Genomic DNA, 6,634 nt, shown 5'->3' with positions numbered 1-6,634 from the left:
CCTGCCTCTGGGAACCCCCGTGATCTCTCCTGCAGCACCCTGTGTAATCTACTGCACTGAGCAAACTTCACTCCGTGCCTGGTGACTGCTGATACAGAGGCTGGAGTATCAAGGATATCATGCCTCACCCCTTCAATGCAAGTTTATGGGAGGGGGCATGACAGTCACCACGCCCCCTCCCACTTGCTATTGATCATCATACTTAAAGGGGTACTCTGCCCCTAGACATCTTATCCAAAGGTCTGATCTCTCCTGCAGCACCCTGTGTCATCTGCCTGATGATGGGCAATACAGGAGCCGGAGTATCGTGACATTGCAGCCCATCCCCCTCGTGACATCACGCCCTGCCCCCTCAATGCAAGTCTATGGGAGGGGGCGTGGTGACTGTCATGCCCCCTCCCATAGACTTGCATTGAGGGGGCAGGGCGTGATGTCACGAGGGGGATGGGCTGCAATGTCACGATACTCCGGCTCCTGTATTGCCCATCATCAGGCAGATGACACAGGGTGCTGCAGGAGAGATCAGACCTTTGGATAAGATGTCTAGGGGCAGAGTACCCCTTTAAGTATGATGATCAATAGCAATCATAGCACTTAAGCACTGCAATGACAGTCCCCTAAACCAATCTGCAGCCCTGAAACATGTATGCAGGGGTCCAATCAAATTGTTTGCCCATCGAGGGTTCCTTACCCTGCTTCGTGTTGGTCCCATCTGCTGATAGAGCTTGCTGAGCCAGGCTGTGTCAGCGAATCGTTGGTAACCCTGAGTAATGCTATGCAATAGCATAGCATAATTCAGTGTTCGCAATTAGAGATTTTCCTACCTTTAGTGACGGAAAATATATATTTTATTAAAGACAGGAGGCGAGCATTATGCTATTCTTTCTTTATTACTCCAAATAGCTGCAACTTAAGGGTTAATAATACAAACAGTTAAAAAGAAAAAAAATGTGACAAACTGTCATATGCATATGAGATATTACAGGTAACCAATCAGCACATCTTACAGAAGGTATATAAAGAGGTGACAGGTAAATGACTTCCTCTTTCTTAATGCAATAAAAATTATAATAACAGAAAACAAATAATCTCTAAATGTTGTTAGAAGAAAAATGTGAGTCACTGAAGAGGGAAAAAAAAGGGACTCTTGGAAGGAGATCCCAAAATTGAAATTAGAATAAAGTCCAGAAGATAAACACAAAATCCTATTCCGATAATGTAACTTGGAGAACAATTTCCAAAATTGGATGAACAGGAACTCCACTGGAAGAGTTGAATGTGAGTATTGATGTCATGGATGATCTAGGCTAAAAAACTAAAATAGACATTGTAGGGTAGGGTTAATAGGGTGGGATAATGCTCGCCTCCTGTCTTTAATAAAATCTATATTTTCCGTCAATAAAGGTAGGAAAATCTCCAATTTTATTACAAGAAGAGAAAGCTTGCATTATGCTAGTTTAAAGCTAATAATAGCATAACATAGATATAAAAGATAAGAGGATTATCATTTATAATTATATAACAACCATAGAAACATGAGGATCTGGTCTGAAATGAAAGGTTTTAAAGGTTGATATGGAAGATTTTTAAAATATCCGTCAAGGATCCTCCTGCTTGTCTGACTTTGGTGGACATAGCGTCACTAGCGCAATGAGCACCAAAGACATAGGTTTCAATACCAGCTAGTGGCCGATTCAAATGCAGAGTCAAGTCCGAGTTAAAAGTAACAATGTACTTTATTTAACACATGAACCTTTTACAGGGAAGTGCAAGATGCTTTTCGAGGGTATGTTCCCTCTTTCTCAATTGCATAAAGTGTACAAACATCATAGTGTGGGTTAAAATAACACATATTCCGGGTGCCAAAATTTGGCGGGGGCCGGAGGTCAGGGTGGCCGGCACTTTGGACCAGTGTCGTACAGATTTAAAAAAAAAACACACACACACATACATACAAATGTTAAAATAAATTATTTTTGCACGAGTGTATTCACAAAAATTGATTTAAGGTTATGAAGATGTACTGTAATTTCATCTGAGAGCTTATTTCGAGATTTCAAAACTAAGGAAACATACTTGTATCTGGATTGACCCGCTGAATCCTTCATAAAAGGAGCAAACAATCAGATCTTTGTATTGTTGTTACGTCATTTGTTGTGAAGTTCGTGGTGTCGGTCACGTGGTGTGTGAGCGATCAATCACGGGTTACTAGGGTCAGTTTAAAAAAGAATCACTCCGCCGCTACGTAGTATCAGGAAAGCCAGGGAGATTTACATGATGACATATAAGGCACATGGTAAAAAAAAATAGCGACCAATAGACAAACATCGCAGGGTTTGATTTGCATTTGAATTTTTGACGTATAAGTTTCCACTTGTCATTGGTCTAATGTAGTGACCAATCCGGATTTCGTGTGGACCAATCAGAACATTGCCTACTGTACTGCTGGGAATAATGAAGTATGCCGGCGGGAGATTTTTACCTGATGTTACTGTTTGATGGGAGGCCAGCCAATCAACTTATTTCGATGATGTCTTGTGGGCCAATCAGAAAGCCGCCTACAATATCGCTGTGTAGACGGGGGGTTTATGCTCAGTATTTGCGCTTGAATGGGCAACAGCCAATCAGCTTCTTACCAGGATGTCATTTGGACCAATCATATTGCTGCCTACCATATCGCTGTATATCGCAAGGATTACGATTTATAGGTGGTTTCGCTGAAATTGACTGGTACTGGAAAGGCTGTTTGGTAGAGTGTGGAAAGGGTGAGTTAAGGTTAACCAGTGTGTTCGATGTACTCATTGAAACCCATCGGAATTAAAAGTTTTAATTTTGAAGATCCAGTCATTTTCTTTTCGACATAATTGCATGTATATTTTGTTACTGGTTGGAGGGATATGTTCTACAGGGACCACAGAGAAACCTGAAAAATCACAGTTGTGTTCGATGGATGCATGTTTCGATATGCTATAAGTTGGTATCCATTCTTCACGTTCGAGAGGTGTTTGTTCATTCTGGTGCTCATCATTTGTGTAGTTCTCCCAATGTACTGGTTGCCAAATGGGCATTGCATTACATACTAGGATTTGCAGGACATCCGACTCTTGATATTGTAGGATTCGCCTGTGGTCTTCGAGGTGACTTCTTTGAAGCAATTTCTTATGTTGTGCAACATTTGAAAGATCCCACTATTCCATCGCTCAAGGTGTTTGGTTTTTGGTAGTTTTCAGTTTGCTTGGAGCCAGGATGTTTTTCAGGGATTTGTTTCTCCTGAAAGTTAACTGGGGTCATGCAGGGGGGTATGTCTTTTAGAAAGGGGACCATAAGGAGGATGTTCCAGTCAGATTGTAGGATTGGTTTGATGGTCTTGTGGTAAGTGGAAAACGTGGTTAAGAAATTATAAGAGTATAGTTTCTCTTTTGCTGTATTATCATGGGTTTTTGCATGTTTAGGTTGTAGGCAACTTCTTTGGCCCAGACTGCTAGCTTTCTTTCTGCTGTTGCTGATGGGGGAATCTTTCTTCTAGAATCTTACTCTGAGTCTGGAAATCTTTAGTTGATGTGCAGTTTTGACATATTCGTTGTCCATAAGGGATATTCTAGGTCCACTTTTCTGAATGACAGCTGGTATAGTAAAGGTAACTAATCCCATCTACACTTTTGAAAAAGGTTTTTGTTCTGATCTTTATTTGACTGTCAAGTGAAACAACCACGTCCAGGAATTCAGCATCGTTTTGGTAGTGAGTATGTGTGAAATGGACATTCTAAGTGTTACTATTCAGGGAGGTAATGAATTTGTTGAGGTTTTCTCCACTGCTGTCCCATACAATAAACATATTGTTCATGTAATGTCTGTATGTTATGCAGTGATAGAATAGGGGATCGCGGTATAGTAGCTGCTCCTCAATGGCACCCATGAAAAATTTGCGAAACTGGGTGCGAAACGCATAACCATCACAGTCCCGCAGTCCTGGCAATAAATTCCACCATTACATTGGAAAAAATTGTGTTCCAGGATGAACTTGATGGCGTCCAGGGGAAAATTCTGTTGGAGTTTTGGCATCTGTTTGTCCTCTTGAAGGAAATGGGATACGGCGGATAGACCTAGGTCATGTTGCATGACAGTGTAGAGGGAGGAAATATCCATGGTTAGGAAGGAGTAGTGTTCTTCCCAAAATATCCCTTATGGTCCATATAAATGAATACGTCAAAACTGCACATCAACTAAAGATTTCCAGACTCTGAGTAAAATTCTATATGAAAGATTCAGAGCTAAAGGGTATCCCAAGTCCTTCATCAGTAACAGCAGAAAGAAAGCTAGCAGTCTGGACCAAAGAAGTTGCCTACAACCTAAAGATGCAAATAATCCTGATAATACAGCAAACGAGAAACCATACTCTTATAAATTCTTAACCACTTTTTCCACTGACCACAAGAACATCACACAAATCCTAGAATCTGACTGGAACATCCTCCTTTTGGTCCCCTTTCTGAAAGGCATACTTCCTGCCAGGGGTGGATCCAGAGTCGAGTCTCGGGAGGGGCACTATTAGAGTATTTTGTGTTGGCGGACAGAAAATAAGATGTTCCTCACGGAACTTACAATATTATTAAATGTATCATACAGTCCTAACCTTGTTTAAGACTCGTATGCCATGTTCACATGTCAGAATAATAATCAAATATACCAATTGCCACAGAATAGGAAAGTGCTAAAGAGGTTTTTACCATTTAAAACTACAGCTCCCAGTATGACCTAAGCAGTGGTAAGGGGATGCTGGGAGTTGTTGTTTCACCCATCATTACTGCAGAACTTACAAGTGACTCCAACTCTGATAGGACACAAAATTAGGAAAGATAGTGTAGCTCACTCAGTAATGAAGAGGATACTTGAACCTGAGGTTAACTGGTGTTGCCCTCACCCAAGGGCCTATGGAAAATAATAAATAGGTATAGTTGATAAACAACTAAGGACCAGTCCTCAAGGTGTATCAGAAATATTAGCATATGATCCAGATAATAAATATGGTAATTTTAATTATATAAGTCACAGGTATATATAAGTCACTAATACCTGTCCCTGCAGGGCCCTTGCAAAGGACATAGAAATTAGTGCATAGAACTCAGTGCATAAATATAGATAAAACAAATACTCATAAAAAGAATCAAATATATTAAAAACTTGCATCCATATGAAAATATTGTGCTAGCAGCAGTTCAATGTTATCGTAATAGAGTTCCAGTAGCTAAGTACACAGTTCAATTATTTGTGATCCTCGTGTGGAATAGACAGTAACAATCGTTGGTGGTACAGTATGTATCACATTTATAGAGTCTTGCTAAGAATAACGATACGAGGTCTGGTGCACGGCACCACTCACCACTCCTGAAGCCGTCTATGGGGCTGGTTGTACGGGCTGACACGGAGATGTCAGGTCTCTGGAGGTGCCCGGTGTCTTAGTAGCAGCACAGGTCTCCTTCTCCTGTGGTCCTCGGCTGGCACGGGTGGCATTGGCCTCTCTGGTATGCCGTGGATCGCTGGTTGGTCCAAGGAGACGACGGCAATGGCGATAGTTTAGCAGCAATGGTAGTGTAGTAGCAGCGGTGGAAGTAGGTGCGGCGTGCCTCGTGTGAACTGGGCGCTGTGCGCGCGTAGTAGAGCAGTGGTCCCGATAATGGGGACTTCCAGCAGTTGCAAATGGTAAGTTGGAATATCGCTATATTGAAGATGAATTCATATGTATGATAGTAGATGCAAGTCTATGATAAGTTTCTAGATGCGTTTCAAGGCCTCGGGCCTTTTCCTGAGTAGAAATGTATGAAAGGTTAGTGAATGGTGGAGCTGGAGCTTACAGCTTTGGCTCCACCATGCAAGGTGGAGGGGGGGTTCAGCAATCTCGGGGGGGGGGACGACAATTGCCCCGTTGCCCCCCCCCCCCCCCCCCCCCCGGATCCGCCACTGCTTCCTGCACAACCCCAGTTCACTTTCAGGAGAAACAAATCACTGAAAAACATCCTGGCTCCAAGCAAACTGAAATTATCAAAAACCAAACACCTTGAGCGATGGAATAGGGGGATCTTTCAAATGTTGCACAACAAACTGCAAGTGCTGCGACAACATAAGAAATTGAAGCAAAGAAGTCAACCCGAAGACCATAGGCGAATCCTACAAAATAAAGAATCAGATGTCCTGCAAATCCTCGTATGTAATCTATTTACTGGAATGCCCATTTGGCACTCAGTACATTGGGAGAACTACACAAATGATGAGCACCAGAATGAACAAACACCACTCAAACGTGAAGAATGGATACCAACTTCATAGCATATCGAGACATGCATCCATCGAACACAACTGTGACTTTTCAGGTTTCTCTGTGGTCCCTATAGAACACATCCCTCCAACCAGTAACAGGAGATACACGCAATTATGCCGAAGAGAAAATGGCTGGATCTTCAAAATGAAAACTTTAATCATTTTGGATTTCAATGAGTACATCGAACACACTGTTTAACTTTAACTCACCCTTTCCACACTCTACCAAACAGCCTTTCCAGTACCAGTCAATTTCAGTGAAACCACCTATAAATCGTAATCCTTGCCATACACAGCGATATGGTAGACAGCAATATGA

Source organism: Hyla sarda, chromosome 9, assembly GCF_029499605.1.
Source record: "Hyla sarda isolate aHylSar1 chromosome 9, aHylSar1.hap1, whole genome shotgun sequence".
Lineage (NCBI taxonomy): Eukaryota > Metazoa > Chordata > Amphibia > Anura > Hylidae > Hyla > Hyla sarda.
This window is presented reverse-complemented; position numbering follows the sequence as displayed.